Source organism: Monodon monoceros, unplaced genomic scaffold, assembly GCF_005190385.1.
Source record: "Monodon monoceros isolate NGI ecotype Baffin Bay Population unplaced genomic scaffold, NGI_Narwhal_1 Super_Scaffold_13, whole genome shotgun sequence".
Lineage (NCBI taxonomy): Eukaryota > Metazoa > Chordata > Mammalia > Artiodactyla > Monodontidae > Monodon > Monodon monoceros.
The window spans coordinates 57,990,543-58,008,262 of NW_021703769.1; the positions used below are offsets into that span (position 1 = coordinate 57,990,543).

Here is a 17,720-nt window from a genome sequence, read left to right on the forward strand (position 1 = left end):
AGGATTGACTGGGATCACATCGCTATTGGTTTATAGCCTGGAACCCGAAAGCCTTATGTCAAAGCTCATGGGACCTTTAGGTGTTTAGGCTTCATGATGGGATTCTAGGAGGGAGTGTCCAGGACACACAGTGCCCAAAGTCTCCAGTGCCCACCCTCCACCCCTTCCACCCACCACTGGGCCCTCTGTGCCTAACACTGGCCACCAGTCTGCTCTTCCAGCTGAGCCCCAGGCAGGCTTTTCCAGGGTCTGGGCTTTAGCCTCTCTCGGCCCCTCAGTCTCTGCAATCCTCCCTGCATCCCTGCTCCCCCGGGACATCCATCAGCGTCTGGCCAGCTGTTGTCCAGAGCAGCCACTTCCGACCGGCCCCCCCATCCATCACCGCAGCCCAGGGGACTTCAGCCCAGCTGCAGCCATCAGCCCCAGCACCCACCCCGGGGCTGGGGTTCCCGGCAGCCTCTCTGCTTAACCCCAATTCTGGAAATGGACAGCAGCTGGGTGGGGGCGGGTAGGGAAGACCCTCCACTCCAGCTGTTAGGAGGGGACACCCCTACAACTGACCTGCTGACAGAGACCTTTTGCAGGCCACCCAGTCAAAGGGAATTAGGAGCCTGATTTTCACAGCAGCAATGACAGCTGACCTCTATTGAGTGTTTACTGTGTGTTCCGATCCTCCTCCAAGCGCATTCCCTGCCTCTGCTAATTCAATTGTCAAAACAAAGACAACCCAGGAGGGGGAACTTCCCTGGCGGTCCAGTGGTTAAGACGTTGCCTTCTAATGCAGGGGGTGCGGGTTTGACCCCTGGTCGGGGAGCTAAGATCCCACATGTCTCGCAGCCAAAAAACCAAAACATAAAACAGAAGCAATACTGTAACAAATTCGATAAAGACTTTAAAAACGGTCCACATCAAACAAACAAACAAACAAACAAACACAACCCATGAGGTTGGTTCTGTTATCATCCCACTTCATAGGTGGGGAGACAGAGGTTCAGAGAGATGCTGTGACTTGCCCACAGTCACGTGGCGGGGAAGTGCCACAGCTGGTATTCAGACCCAGACTGAACGATTCTGGAATCCACGCTCCTTCTACCCTACACAGATGCCTGAGTGGAAGTACATGGAAGACAGAGCGAAATGAAGACCAGGGTGGAGGGGAAAGAGGGATTCCTGCTCAAAGAGGCATTCCTTGGGAGCTTTGAGAGATGGGCAAGATGTGGGTGGGCAGAGGACTGATGGGGATGTGTGCTTAGCAGGGGGAGCACCTTGAGCAAAGGCATGGAGGTGGGAGCCTGAACCACCATCAGTGCAAAAGAGTGAGAGTCAGCGAGATACACAAGACACACACACAGTGTGAGGCTTGTAGGTGATGTGGATGTGTGTGAATGACTGCATTTGTTAGTGATTGTGAGTGTGTGTGTGTGTGTGTGTGTGTGTAAAATTTTGAAAGGCTTTGAAATGGGCAAAAAAGATGACTGGTGTCTTGCCTAGTGCACCTTTCTGGGTTATCTTGGCCTTTCATCATCTTCAAGGTATTTCACACGATGTAGAAAAGCGACTGTAATGCAAATTATTCTCCTCCATAGAAATGCAAATTACTTGCATCCGGTAGAGACACAATTGATTTTTGCCCTGGCACACTGACCAGTTTTGCACCTATTTGTAAGTTCATTTCAGCACTCCTAATTGCCTGCGTTTGTGTGTGCGTGCGCTTTTTAATCCTCCTTTGAATTGGCTGTAACATCTTACTAGTTCCATCATAAATTCATGAGTCAAATAAAATCTTTGACATATGTTCACAGATTTTATATTTGTATGAGAGTCCTGAGTTTCCTTTCTTAAAAATATGTTCCTTTACCAGGGCCCATGTGCCTGCCTGCTCAGGGGCTGCAAAGCCTGCACACCCCCTGTCCCCTGCCCTGGTGCCCCTCAGGCTCTGGCCTGTCCAGCTGACCACAGACAGTATGCCCCCCTGTGGGATGCCCAGACCAGTCATGGTTCTTGTGACATTAGTCAGCACTTACTACACGCCCAGCACTGGACTGAGCAATTTAAATGTCTGAGATCGATTCTTTCTCCCAACACTGCTGTGAGGCAGGTGGTCTCATCACCCCCATTTGACAGATGGGGAAACTGAGGATCAGAGAGGAGAAAAAGTCAGCTAGAGAGAAAATGCCAAGGCCAGGATTTGAACCTCAGCCATCTGACTCCCGTGCCCATGGGTTCCTCCACTATCTACAAGTGAGTGGGTTTCTCTAGCTGCTCCAGCTCAGAGAAGGTAGGAACAAGGGCTCCCAAAGGCCAAGCCCCAGCCCTGCCACAGAGCAGTAGGGGAGGCTGTTCCTCAGTGGAGAGCACCTACTATGTGCCAGGCCCCAGCCAGGCACTTCACATGCACACTCCCACAGTGTCCTCACCATAGTGAGGCAGGTCCTGCCTCATCCCCATTGGACAGAGGAGGAAACAGGCTCAGAGAGGTTAAGCAACTTGTCCAAGGTCACAGAGCAGAGCTGGGATTTGAACCCAGGTCAGTGTGTCTCCCAAGTCTGGTCCAGGTTCAGTCTGCCTTCCCCTGGTCTGCAGGGGGGTCACTTATCCCAGCCGGGGTTCAGAGGGGACTGCAGTCAGCAGTGGTGGACATTGGTCCCCTCCCCGACCTGCTTCCTGCCTGGGAGATACAGACAGTCCCTTCAGAAGGAGCTGGAGTTGGGAGTGCCAGGTGCGCCAGACCCACCCTGCCCCTTTCTCCAAGAACGGTCTGGGGCCTCCCAATCAGATGAAACTGGGGCTTCGCTGCTGTCTGCATGCTCCTCCATACCTCAGCCTCAGTTCCCACACCCGGAATCCTGCTCCCGCCACCATGCACAAAGCCTAGCTCACTTGTTAAACCACATAACACAAGGTTAAAAGGAGCCCGCCGGTGCTTCCTGTCTCAGTAAGTGGCACCTCCACCCACACACGAGCACAGCTGTTATGCACGCCCATAGCACCATGAACTCCTGGGTAACATGTATCACAGTTATGACTGAAAATCCCACGAGGTCCTCTCAGTTTCGCTGTGAACCTGAAACTGCTTCAAAAAATTAAAGTCTTAAGAGACATTTGTTTTTTTTTTTTAATCCCATGAGAGTATCTACGAAATCTGTCCCCAAAATACAAATCCATGTATGCACAAGGTTTTGTTGTTGCCATTGCAGCACTAATAGTATCAGCAAAGACTGGAAACAATACAAACATGTACCAAGAGGAAACTGGTTGAATAAAATGGACATCCACATAAGAGAGCGCTACACAGCTGTGAAAAGGAACAAAGATGCTCTTTTTTTTTTTTTTTTTTTTTTTTTTTCTTGCGATACGCGGGCCTCTTACTGTTGTGGCCTCTCCTGTTGCGGAGCACAGGCTCCAGACGCGCAGGCTCAGCGGCCACGGTTCACGGGCCCAGCCACTCCGCGGCATGTGGGATATTCCCGGACCGGGGCACGAACCCGTGTCCCCTGCATCAGCAGGCGGACTCTCAACCACTGCGCCACCAGGGAAGCCCCCCAAAGATGCTGTCTTAATCCTGCACTGGAGTGATCTCCAGGATGTATGATTAAGTGAAAAAAGCAAAAATAGAATCCAAGGAGCAGAACTGTGTATGCAAAGTATTCTATCTTCTGAATATGTGTGGGGTGTGTATACATTTGCTTATATTTTCAAAAAGAAACAATGGAAAGATAAAGCAGAAGCTAACAAAAGTTGTTACCTATGGGGAGAGAGGTAATTAGCCAAAGGGAAAGATGTGGAAGCTGGATTTCACTGAGTGTATCTGGTTTTAGAGTATTTAGTTTGTAAATGCAAACTTACAAAACTGTAAAGCCAAGACAAAAAAAGCAATCCCTTAAAATAAAAATACCCAACAGAAATGAGTAAACCTGACTAAATGTCAACTTGGCAAACACACTAAGAAGGATTATTGGAAGTGACTTTAAAACAGCATTTTGATTGTACATCCCTAATGGGCTTTAACCTAAGGACCACAGAATCACAAAGAAACAGGAGCACAAAGAAATCTTCAACAGCACTCAGTTATCTTACAGGTAGTGATTATATCAGTATTATTAGGTTGAAACTGTCTGCTTTATAATATAGGATAAAGAAGATAAGAAATTGGATTAATATTGTTAGGAACAAAGATTTTCTGTGTAAAAATAAAAAAAGAGATACATAAAATCAAAGAAGTTAACTGAAAACCTTGTAATCTTAAATGTGAATGATAATTATCATTGCCTCCAGCTTTAAGCCTAGATGCAGTGAGAACCCAGTGGGAATGAACATTCCTAATGTCTAGATTGTGATTCCTAACTCCCATTTATTGCCAAAAGGAACAGGGCTCCTCTGAGAAACAGCTGATTCCAGGTAGAAAATGCATGAGATGAATCTGGGACATGTCATCCATAAATCAAGAAAACTGTCCAAGACTACAGAGGTCATGTCGAAAAGAAGCAGGGTGCAGGGGGAAGAGACTCCCATTTACTTGTGCTGGGTACGGTTCTAAGCACTTTACAAGTATTAACTCACCCTTAGGAAAATTACTTAACATCATTTAATCCTCACAATAAGCTTGTTATGAGATTTGTATGATTATGCTCGTTTTACAGATGAGCAAACTGAGTGCCAGACGATGAAGGAAATTGCCTAAGATCACGCAGCAGTTAGATGGCTGAGTGAGGATTTGAATCCATGCCCTTAGCCATCTTCTAAGCTGTCTCTTCATTAATGCAGGATGATCAGCATCGAAGTAGAAAAGGAAAATAAAGAAAATGGCCCAAGGCTTGGTACAGGCCAGTCTGGGGATTGTTTAGAACCACAGAGAGTACCCCCAGTCCCTCCTTGTTGGGCCACCTGTGCCAGGGTGCTCAGAGGCTGACCCCAGTGGGGATCAAGGACCAGTTGTGATGTGCTCGGCCCCATACCCTGGTCAGCAGCAGACCACGCTCCCATAATGCTCAGCCTCCCTACAGCCACTCCTCACATCCTGCTGACTCTCTTGGGGCCACGTGGGCTCTCTTCCTCAAGACCACTACTTCAGAGCAGCTCACCATTTACTTCCTCACAACGCCCAGCCAGGTGGGAATGGGCATTCCCATTGCTCAGATGGGGAAACTAAGGCTCGGAGAGGTATTGAGCTTTCCAAGCTCATGGCACTTGGGAAGAGGCTGATTCTGGCATCCGTGCCCTTGTCCTACCCTCTCTCTTTCCTCTGTTGGCTCGTTCTCTTTGGAAGGCTGAGCATGGGGTGCTGGTGGTCCATGCTGAGGAGTGAGTTACCCTCATTTTGGTGTGTGTCATCTCCCCAGCTTCAGCTGGGAGCTTGGAGGAGGGGTCTGCGTACATGAGCTTGAGGCAAGAAGGCTGCTTTCCCCAAAGAGAAAGGAGCCTGCCATCCAAAGCACCCTGGACATCTCCTGCCCTCCGTGTCCATACAGCCACTGCACCCAACCAGTTCTACCTCCAGAACACTCCTGGAATCTGTTCCCTCTTTACCTAAAGCCACCACCCTGGTCCAGGCCACCATCAGCTCTCACCTGGACTCTGGAAGCCTCCCACCCAGCCCCCCCCTCCCCGCTTCCTCCCTCATCTCCTCCAATCCACTGCAAGAGAGAAAGGGCAGATTCCAGACGTGTTTTGAAGGTGGGATTGACAGCATTTGTGACAAATGGGAAAATGAATATATTTAGTTTCTGCCATCATCAATGTGCCTCCCTTTTCTACCTAGGCCTTATTTTATTTCTTTTTAGGTAACCAGTAAGGTGGAAATACCAGGTTCTCCACAAGGCCTGGAGGCTGGGCCAAGCCCCCACCATTCCCTGCCCGCTCTACCCCCCAGCCCAGCCCTCCACTTTCTGCTGAAGGCTGTTTAAGAGGCAATCAATGCTTAGGAGCAAGGATCTCACACTCTCTGCAGCGACTAAAAGGCAAGGCAGTAAAAGAGAGAATCGTTATAGCTTACAAGGGATTTAAGAGAAATACCAGCCAAATGCAACGTACAGACTTTGTCTCTTGATTTGAACCATTAAACACATTTAGAAAACAAACGGGGTCGGGTGGGAAGATGGGATTTGAGAGGATATTACAGAACCATGAACTTCTTGTAGGTGTGATGTGAAAGTGGTGATTAAAAGAAAATGTAGTTATTTAAGAAAGTTCACATCACAGAGATACATTCTGAAGAACTTATGAATGAAATGCTTAGATGATATGATTTGTGATAGAAGAATCCAGCGGGGAAATGGGTGGGGGCAGAGCTGCAACCAGATGATTTAGAGGAAGGTGCACCTTTCTCAAAAGATATGGAGGCTCCTCAAAAAACTAAAACTAGAGCTACCGTATGATCCTGCAATGCCACTCCTGGCCGAAAGTCATAATTTGAAAAGATACATGCACCCCTATGTTCACTGCAGCACTATTCACAATAGCCAAGACATGGAAGCGACCTAAACATCCACTGACAGATGAATGAATAAAGAAGATGTGGTACATTTATAAGACGGAATACTACTCAGCCATGAAAAAGAATGGAATATGCCATTTGCAGCAACATGGATGGACCTAGAGATTATTATACTAAGTTAAGTAAGTCAGACAGAGAAAGACAAATATATGATATTGCTTATATGTGGAATCTAAATAAATTTGATACAAATGAACTTATATACAAAACAGGAATAAACCCACAGACAAAGAAAACAAACTTATGGTTACCAAAGGGGAAAGGGGTCGGGGGGAGAGATAAATTAAAAGTTTGGGATTAACACATACACACTACTACATATAACATAAATAAACAAGGACCTACTGTGTAGCACAGGGAACTACATTCAGTATTTTGTAATAACCTATAAGGGAAAAGGATCTGAAAAAATAGATATATATGTATGTATAACTGAATTACTTTGCTGTACACCTGGAACTAACACAACATTGTAAATCAAATATACTTCAATTAAAAAATAATTAGATATATACAACACTATGTATAAAATAGATAACTAATGAGAACCTACTGTATAGCACAGGGAACTCTACTCAATGATCTGGGAAGGAAATCCAAAAAAGGGGATATGTATACATATAACTGATTCAATTTACTGTACAGCAGAAACTAACACAACACTGTAAAGCAACTATATTCCAATGAAAATTTTTTTAAAAATCATTAGAAAAAGATATACTTCACATGATTCCAGTAAAAGCACGGTGTCTAGAACTAGAGCAGCCTGTGGTTTACCGATGCTGAACATGGGGGGCGCACTCTTGGGCTGGGGACACTTATTGATTAAACTCTTATCCTCTTTACTCTTGTCTAAATCAGGGACGGATGTGAGGATATTAGAGCTAGACTGTGGAGTTCAAACCTTGCTCTGACACTTCTTTGTGTGTGACCTTGGCCAGGCACAGTCCCACTGTGTGCCTCAGTTTCCCCATCTGTCAAGGGAGGTGTAATAATGTCTGCCTGACAGAATTGTGGTGAGAGTCACAGGAGTTAACCAGCATGTCACCAGCACTAAAGAAACGTTAGCTCTGATTATTGCTATCAGGTAATATTTGAGTGTTCCCATGATTTTTTTTTCACATTTCATTTGTCTGAGCCGATCTGGACCCCCTGGGGAAGACACAGAATACCTGGCTTTGTTGTTCTTGTTTTAAATAGATATATTGAGCTATAATTCACACACCATGCAATTCCCCCACTTAAAGAGTAAAGTTCAGTGGGTTTTTCTTGTGTCATCCATCACCATAATCGGTTTTAGAACGTTGCCCCCAAAGAGGCCACTGCTTCAAGGAAGGGGTGGGGTAGTGACTCTGAGCCCCCTGTGACTTCTCTTCTGGCAGAAGGGGTGGGCTGTGGGGACCACCACCTCCCCACAGCTCCTCTGGGGTGGGAGCAGCCAGCCCATCCTGCAGTGTTCTTTAGGGACACCAGGGACCAGCCAGCCGGCCTGGGCTCCAGACCCACTGCATTTACTGCAATCATGCGAAGTACCACTTTAGAGAAAGGTGACTGCAGACCTCCGTGTGGCTCTCTCTACGTCGATGATAACTTGCCACAATTTAATTTCCTCCTTTTTTCTCAGGAGGGAGGGAGAGAGAACCACTAGCCAGATATGCTGGGTGTTAAAGGTGCAACAAGGCCCGTCAAGGGGCATTTAATGACCGGCCCCTGGAAAAGGGGGGCAGCCAAGGGATCAGAATGGCTCTGGGGCGTCTGGCCCAGCAACTGGGGAGCTGGTGGCGACATTTACCGAATGAAGGGAGGCAGGCAGGAAAGGGGGGGAAGAATCTGGATCTCCCACCATCACGAAACTCTCGCGAGGCTTGAATAGGATTTGACAAACCTTCCAGATGAGACTGAGCTGGGCTCAAATCTTGGCTCCTGCCTTCGGGCCACATGGCCCGGGGCAAGTCACACTGCATCCGGTCTCCTGGTCTGTAAAATAGGCTGTAAAACCTGAAGGGTACTGTGAGGGGCCAGGTCAGAGCACACCCAGCATGAGGCATGGCTCACGGTAGGAGGTCCATGCACAGTGGCCTTGACAATGATGGGTGTTAGTTCCCCTCCCTGGCTGCACATCTTGGGGAAATTCCAGCCCAGGGAGTACCTGTAATGGGGGTGAAGGAAGCAGAGGGGCTAGAAAGGGCTAAAATAGGGAACTACGGGTAAGGGGGTTTCCAGGCTGAGCAAGAAGGGAGATTCTGGTAGGTCAGGGGCATGGAGCCCATCACCCCTGCCTGAAACCCGCCAGGCCTCCCCAGTGCCATGCTCACAAATGCCGTCCAGGCCTGGTCCACCCCTCGGTCCCCTTCTCCCACCACTTCTTTTCCTCCCAGATGCCCTGGCCTCTTTGGTCCCCCCTCAAGCCTTTGCCTTGACTGTTCTCCCCACTCCCCCGCCAAACAATGCATTTCCATGACTGTCTTCTTTGCATCCTCAGATGAGGCATCACCCTGACCCCCTCTCTCACGTAGCCCCCACCCCAACCTCCCCAAGTCTCTATCACATCACTCGTTACAGCATTTATCTGTCTCTGAAGTTATATTGCATGATGTATTTATCAATGTGTTTTCGTGCTCCTGGCCTCCCCCTCTAGGCTGTCAGGCCCCTACGGGCAGGGATCTTGTCTCCTTTTTCATGCTCTGTCCCCAGAACTTGGCATGTGCATCCTGAGTGGTCTAATGGACATTCCCAGGGGTGGGGCTGGGCTGAGCCTGGGTGGGGGCTTCCTGGGAGGGGGCCTCTAGGACCCCTTGATCCCCAAGGAAGGGAATGAGCCTCTGGCTCTCAGCCAGCAAGGCAGGCAAGGCTCCAGCCCAGAGATGGTCACTCAGCAACTCCAGGGCAGGGCGGGGCTCAAAGGAGGTAGAAGACTCTTGTCTCCTGGAATGTGTCATCCACAGGGGCAGGGGCAGCACTCCTTGTGTCCCCAGGCCCATGGCTCTGGCCGGGGGGGCTCTTGGCTGGTTGGTGGCCAGTGGGTAGCCAGGGCCCTGGAGGCTCGTCAGACCCTCCTCCTGAGAACAGGCTGCTCCCAGCTGGCCTGGCCCTGCTTAGGGCAGGACACCAGGCCTCACCCTGAATCCCCCCTTTGCTCTCTCTGCAGACTCCCCACGGCTGGGCCTGTCGGCTGGCTCTTTGCTAAAAATCCTCCACACCTGACCATCCCTGCCTCAGTCCAAGTCCTTCATGGGCTGCAGGGGCCTCCTCCCTGCTCTCCCGGGCCCTCTGATCTGTTCTCCACGAGGCAGACACAGCCAGCTCTTTAAAATTTAATTTGGGTCCCACCCATCTTCCCAGGGAGGATGAAACCCTTTAACGTCCTTGCATTGCTTTGCGGATAAAGCTCAGCCACCCTCCCCGCTACCTGACCTTTCCACCCTGACCTCGACCTCCGTGGCCAGCAGCGTCTCACACATTACTCCCCTCTGGGTGTTTCTTGACCACTGGGCCTTTGCACATGTGGTTCCCCCTGCCTGGAAAGATCTTTCTGCCTCTCTGCTCAGTTAGTTGTCCTCACTCAGCTTTCAGATCAGGCCTCAAACATCACATCTTCCAGGAAACCTCAGGTCCCTGTCAAGGTCGCATCCCTCTACACACTCTCACCGCACCGTATTTGCCCTCAGGGATTCTTCAGGGTGACTGTATAATTACGTTTAATGTCTGCCTCCCCTTAGACTGAAATGTGCTGAGACTGGGAACCTTCTCTTACCTGCCTCTCTCAGCACTGCACCTGGTGCATCAAAGTCTGGATGCAGCAGAGACATGCGCGTTCCTTCGTGCATTTGCTCTCCATAAACATTTGCTGAGAATCCACTGTCTCTGGGCTACCAAGTTGGCATAGACCTGATCCTGGCCCTCAGGGGGCTCAGCCTGCTGGGGATCACACACTACAGTGAGACCCGGGCTGGGCAGCGGCCACAGAGTAGGACCTCAGGGAGGCCTTCTCAAGACTTGAACAGCGAGTGGAAATCTGAGAAAAGAGGGGGAAGGGAACCCCAGTCGTGGGAACAGCCTGTGCAAAGGTCCTGAGACAGGAGGAGACAGGAGGCATCAGGGAACTGCAGTGGCTGAGCATGGCTGCAGTGCAGGGAGGGAGGAAGGGGTGGAGGATACAAGGGCTGATGGAGATGCTCAGGACCCAGAGCTACCTTCCTGCCTCACTTCCCTGTGGTCTCCCCCCAGGACAGGTCAGGACCTGCCAGAATCACGCTCACCAGCTCCAACTCCCTCCCTCTGGGGCCAGAGCAGCAGGGACAGGGTTTGGCAGGGGCAAGGTTTGGCAGGAGCCGGGTTTGGCAGGGGCCGAGGGCAGTGTGGGAGGATTTTCCTCCATGCATTGGGAACCAGGGAGCCCCAGGAGGCACCAGCTCTGCTCAGAAATGATTCTCATTTTCTTGCACAACCCTCGCTCTCAGCCAGTTCCCACCAAGTGCTCAGCTGCCTGTGTACCATGTCCCTGCTACAGATAGAGAAACCGAGGCTCGGAGACTGGGGTCTTGGAGCTGAGATGAGTCAGAGCCGGGCTTGAACCCACAGGCTGTGTGACTCAGAGCCCAGAACATGTTCCTTGCAGAGCCTGTTCCATGTGGGGCAGTCTGGTTCCAGTACAGCGCCCATCAGGCTCAGGACTATCAAAACAGCATCAGCTCCCTGTCTGAGGGGACTGCTGGCTCTGTTCTGAGGCAGGTCCTACGGCTGCACACCACATCAGCCCGTTCCAGAGTTACAGGGGTTCTCTGTCAGGCAGGCACACTGCCTGGAATCCCAGTCTTTGCAGAGGCCCTGAGGATGCCCTGACAGAGCTGCTGGTGCAGGACCCCCATAAACAGGAGGGAGCACCTTGCCGGGTGCAGAGGGCTCTGGGGCTCAGAGGGTGGGCTGTGGCCTTTGCCCACCTCTCACCTCACATGGGGAGGCTGGCAGGCAGTTCCATATTACTTCCTGGTACCACTTTCCCTTCCGGAAGCTTCTCCTTGACTAGAGTGAGATCCAAGGGGGCAGAGTCCTGCCTGCACCCCTGGACCCCAGGGCCCCATCCACAACCTCATCGCCAAGCACAGCCCCAGGGCCAGCCCTGAGCCTGCGGGCTCCAGGCTCAATTTGTGCATGAGCAACCTCTCAGCTCTTCCTGGCTTTGTTGTTTTCCCAGTATTTTCTCTCAATTATTTCTTTTCCTCTAAATATTACTGTATAGATTTTGTTATAGATATAATATATTAAATATTTTCAATAAATTACATATCTATTTTCATTATATATTAATATAATAGGTTAATATGTTATGTTAAGATATTCCTATATATTATAATGATAATGCATATTAATGTAACAATAACACTACACATTAGAATTTTATTATTCTGTTAACTTCAACAGGAAGATCTCTCAGACCCTATCATTTGTCAGCACCGCAATCTGGGACTTAAAATTTCTCTGAAGTCAGTAGTTGTTATTATCCACCTGTTTATAAAGGCTGCCCATGAACTGAAATTCTTTTCTGGAAACAGCACCCACCTTACGAGGTTGTGGGGAGGGTCAGATGAGGTGACTGGCGCTAAGGACAGTCAGCGCTCAACAAACACCAGCTTGTCATTCTGGCTCAGCAGAACTGTGTCTTCATATGTTTCAAATTATCCTTTAAAATCAGTAAATCAAAAAGAATAAGGCACGTCTATGTGTGATGATAAGGAGTGAATTTCAAGATATATTTTCAAGTGAGAAAAGCAAAGAATAGAACACCATGTATAGAATATTACCATCTGTGCTTTTCAAATAGGGATATATCTTTATCCATCCATACAGTCATCCATTCATCCATCCATCCACCCATCCATCTCCTGCGTTCAAACAGGATAGCTCTGGAAGGACACACAGAGAAGATGGAGCATGCACACCTGGACCCCCACCTCCTCCCCTTTTCCTCTGGTTTTCTCCAAACGTGTATGGTATATGATGCATGATACTTCTGTATTTATTGTCCATCCCCTCCAGTAGAATGGAAGCCCCATGAGGGCAGGGATGTCCGCCTGTTGTGTTTGCTGTTGTGACTCCCACACCCAGAACTTTGCTGTCCAACGGGTCAATCACCAGCCACATGTGTTGCTTGAGCCCTTGACACTGGGCTGGTCGGAACTGAGATGTGATATGTGAATCAAATCCACATTGGGTTTTGAAGACTCAGTGTGTCATGGACTGAATTGTGTCCCCCCTTCCAAATTTATACGTTGAAGACCTAACCCCCATTTCCTCAGAATACGACTGTGTTTGGAGACAGGGTATTTAAAGAGGTAATTAAGGTAAAATGAGACTATTAGGGTGGGCCCTAATCCAACCTGACTGGTGTCTTTACAAGAAGAGGAGATTAGGACACTGAGAGAAACCAGGGACCACACACACAGAGAAAAGACCATGTGAGGACACAGCAAGAAGGCGGCTGTCTGCAAGCCAAGGAGAGAGGCCTTCCTCAGAAGAAACCAACCCTGCCAGCACCTTGATCTTGGACTACCAGCCTCCAGAACTGTGAGAAAATAAATTTCTGTTATTTAAGCCACCCCACCTGTGGTATTTTGTTATTGCAGCCTGAGCTAACTAATACACCATGAAAAGATCATTAAAATTTCATTAATAATTTTTGTATTGATTCCATATACTAGGTTTGGATATACTGGGTTAAAGAAATATATTATTATTTCAAGAAAATTAATTTCACCTGTTTCTTTTTACTTTTTAAATGTGGCTCTTGGAAAATTTTAAATTTCATGTGCAGCTCTCATTGGTGGCTGACATCATACTTTCTGATACCATAGCCTGGCACAGTGCCTGGCACATAGTATGTGCTCAATAAGTATCTGTTGAATAGATCAATTAAAATAGTTGTCTTTGGGAAGTGACTGGAAGACGGGAGGAAGAGTGACTGGCTTTGCACTGTATTCCCTTTGAGTTTACCATGAGCAAGTATCTTCTTAAAAAAAGAGAGAGTGGGCTTCCCTGGTGACGCAGTGGTTGAGAGTCCGCCTGACGATGCAGGGGACACGGGTTCGTGCCCCGGTCCGGGAAGATCCCACATGCCGCGAAGCGGCTAGGCCCGTGAGCCGTGGCCACTGAGCCTGCGCGTCCGGAGCCTGTGCTCCGCAAAGGGAGAGGCCACAACAGTGAGAGTCCTGCGTACCGCAAAAAAAAAAAAAGAGAGAGAGAGAACGAGAGATCTAAAATAAAATACGATCAAACACTCCCTTTGTGATGACTTAATATATTAAGACAAAATAAGAGTTGCCCTCATACAATTAAAAGTGCCTCTTGGACTTCCCTGGTGGTGCAGTGGTTAAGAATCCGCCTGCCAATGCAGGGGACACGGGGTTCGATCCCTGGTCCGGGAAGATCCCACATGTCGCAGAGTAACCAAGCCCGTGTGCCACAACTACTGAACCTGTGCTCTAGAGCCCACGAGCCACAACTACTGAGCCTTTGTGCCACAACTACTGAAGCCCATGCGCCTAGAGCCCGTGCTCCACAAGAGAAGCCACCGCAACGAGAAGCCCGTGCACTGCAACGAAGAGTAGTCCCCGCTCACCGCAACTAGAGAAAGCCCGCGCGCAGCAACGAAGACCCAGCACAGCCAAAAATAAATAAATAAATAAGTAAATAAAATAAAAGATGCCTCTCGCAGGTATGCACATAATAGTCAGCCACAAGGTGCCCTCAGATGGATAAGTGTGTCAGCCACGAACTGCCGGAAAGCTGAGTCTCAGACGATGGGGGAGATTCCTCTCCACACTCCAGGCTCAGGCAGGGAAGCAGGTCCCAGAGTCTCCTGCACAAGCCCCCTCCCCAGGATGAACAAAACACAGGGCTGGGCCCAGGGACAGCCCCCCAGTGTCAACAACCTAAGGTGTCCCCCGAGTCCCTCCAATCCTCCTGCCTGGGGTTTGCTTTGTCCCTCTATACAATGGGCATATTGGGCTCACTCCATTTTTCAAACTTTTTTTTTCAGCCACACCGCAGGACATGCAAGATCTTAGTTCCCCAAACAGGGATAGAACCCACACCCCCTGCAGTGGAAGCACAGCGTCCTAACCACTGGACAGCCAGGGAATTCCCATTTTTCAAACTTTTTACCACGGAAAATTTCAAACATATACAAAAACACAGAGAATAGTAAAGGGAGCCTCCAAGCACTGTCCCCTCCCCTCCCCAACCATCAACTCATCATTTTCTTTCACATTTACCCCCTCCCCACCCTGACTATTTTAAAGCAATTCCCCAACAGAGGATCACTTCATCTGTAACTAGTTCAATATGTTTCTCCAAAAGACAAAGCCTCTTTTTCAAAACATAACCACAGAACCACTATCACACCAAATAAAAGTGAACAATAACAGCTTAATATCATCCAGGATCCCCTTGGTGGTCACATCCCCTAAATATCAACTTAAAACAAAACAGTTAATATGTTCAGTCAGGATCCAAACAAGATCTGCACATTGAAATCAGTTTATGTTTCTTAAACCCCTTTTATTGTAGACTTTATTTTGTTGTGGTGGTGGTTCTCCTATTTTATTTTTTTATTTTAAAATTTTTACTGGGGTAGAGTTGATTTACGATGTTGTGTTAGTTGCAGGTGTACAGCAAAATGAATCTGTTATCCGTGTACATTAAAGTAGACTTTAGATTACTCCAGTATATCCTTCTATTCCCTCCCACGGCCCATCTCTCCCCCTCCTGCCAATATCCACCATATTAGTTATCTATCTGCTGCATAATGAATTTCCACAGAACGTAGCACTTAACACAACAAACATTTATTATCCCATAGTTTTTGTTGGGCAGGAATCTGGGTGTGACTTCCTCCAGTGAGAACCCTTAAGAGTTTCTCCCTGCAATCTAAGTGTCGGTAGGGCTATAGTCTCACCTGCAGGCATGACTGGGCAAGGATCCAGCTTCCAAGCTCCCTCAGTACACGTTGGCAGCATTCAGCTCCTCTCCACGTGGGCCCCTCCAACGTGGCAGCTCACAACATGGCAACCTGTGTCATCAAAGTGAGCAAAGGAGAGGGAGCAGTGGGTCTCACACTTGTGTATGCACCAGACTCTCCCAGAGGACCTGTTAAAACACAACTCACTAGGCTCCACCCCCAGAGCTCCTGATCCAGCAGGCTTGGGTGGGGCCCAAGGATGTGCATTTTAAAAAAATTAACATTTATTTATTTATTTTATTTCAGCTGTGCCAGGTCTTAGTTGCGGCACGCAGAATCTTCGTTGGGGCAAGCACAATCTCTTAGGTGCGGTATGTGGGCTTCTTAGTTGCAGCATGCGGACTCTTAGTTGCGGCATTCAAACTCTTCAGTTGCAGCATGCATATGGGCTCTAGTTCCCTGACCGGGGGTCTAACCCGGGTCCCCTGCACTGGGAGTACAGAGTCTTACCCACTGGACTATCAGGAAAGTCCCAGGATGTGCATTTCTAACAAGCTCCCAGGTGATGCTGGGGACCACACGTTGAGAGCTACAGAATTATAGGTACCCCCCTCTCTAATTTTTTATTTCTTCATTGCATTTTATCTGTTGAGGGGCCACTCTTAAGAGGTCCAAGGTGAAGACAATGGTTTCAATCCTGGATGCAAATGAGAATTACTTGGTGAAAAACTAAAAATACAGTTGCCATATGATCCAGCAATCCCACTCCTGTGCGTATATCTAAACAAAAGTATAATTCAAAAAGACACGTGCACCCCTACGTTCACAGCAGCACTATTCACAATAGCCTTTTGGCTATTGTGAAACGACCTAAATATCCACTGACAGATGAATGCACAAAGAAGATGTGGTACATATATACACACATGCACACCTACATATAATGGAATACTACTCAGCCAGAAAAAAGAAATAGTGCCATTTACAGCAACATGGATGGACCTAGAGATTATCACACTAAGCAAAGGAAGTCAGAAAGAGAAAGACAGACACCATATGGTATCACTTAAATGTGGAATCTAAAATGCAACACAGGGCTTCCCTGGTGGCGCAGTGGTTGAGAATCTGCCTGCCAGTGCAGGGGACACGGGTTCGAGCCCTGGTCTGGGAAGATCCCACATGCTGCGGAGCAACTAGGCCCGTGAGCCACAACTACTGAGCCTGTGCGTCTGGAGCCTGTGCTTCACAACAAGAGAGGCCACGACAGTGAGAAGGCCCGTGCACCGCGATGAAGAGTGGCCCCCGCTCACCACAACTAGAGAAAGCCCTCGCACAGAAACGAAGACCCAACAACACACCCCAAAATAAATAAATAAATTTATTAATAAATAAATAAAATGCAACACAAATGAACCTATCTACAAAACAGAAACAGACTCACAGACATAGAGAACAGACTTGTGATTGCCAAGGCAGAAGGGGGTGGGGGAGGGAAGGATTGGGAGTTGGGGATTACCAGATGCAAACTATTATATATAGGATGGATAAACAACAAGGTCCTACTGTATAGCACAGGGAACTATATTCAATATCCTGTGATAAACCATAACGGAAAAGAATATGGAAAAGAACATATACATAATTGAATCACTTTGCTATAGAGCAGAAATTAACACAACATTGTAAATCAAGTATACACCAATAAAATTGAAAAAAAGTTACTTGGTGAACTTTAAAGGGTCACACCATCTCCACATCCCCAGCAGGGCCTGGGAGACAATCACTGAAAAAGCAAATGTCACAATAGCAACTCTGATGCTCAAGCCCAGCTATGGGCCACTCATGCATCTAGTTGTAGATTATTTCTAAATCTTTTAGCAAAGTGGGGCCAGTTATTCCCATTTTACAGATAAGGAAATTGAGGCCCCAAGAAGGTAACAGGAAAGTGGCAGAGCTGGGCTCAAACACAGCCCCAAGTGCTTTGTCTGTCCGTGGGTCGCAGGCCTGTAACTCATGCTGGAGTCTCCGTCCCCTCTTGATGGAAAGTCCTCTGCCCTCAGATCTAGAGAAGAAAGTTGCTTGTGGTCAGGCTCAGCTGTGGATAAAAGCGCCTAAGAGCTGGGCCTTGGGAATAATTCCTGCCTGACCCCAAAGCCACCCCAGGCCTGGGATGGCAGCTGTGAATAATGGATGACACCAGGGAGAACACTGTGGCCTGTGATTCATCTCCACTGTGATGGACAACTACCTCTGGGGATGGGGAAGATAGAT

General features: G+C 48.3%; 1 protein-coding gene across 4 annotated transcripts in view; it reads right to left on the reverse strand.

Moving 5' to 3' along the window:
- The window catches only part of LITAF (lipopolysaccharide induced TNF factor), a 110,796-nt gene that overhangs the window by 83,710 nt on the left and 9,366 nt on the right, over positions 1-17,720 (reverse strand). For all 4 annotated transcript variants that reach the window (XM_029219668.1, XM_029219665.1, XM_029219666.1 and 1 more), the window contains exon 3: positions 15,447-15,560. The gene's annotated coding sequence lies outside the window, so the exon portion shown is untranslated. The remainder of the gene's footprint in view (positions 1-15,446; positions 15,561-17,720) is intronic.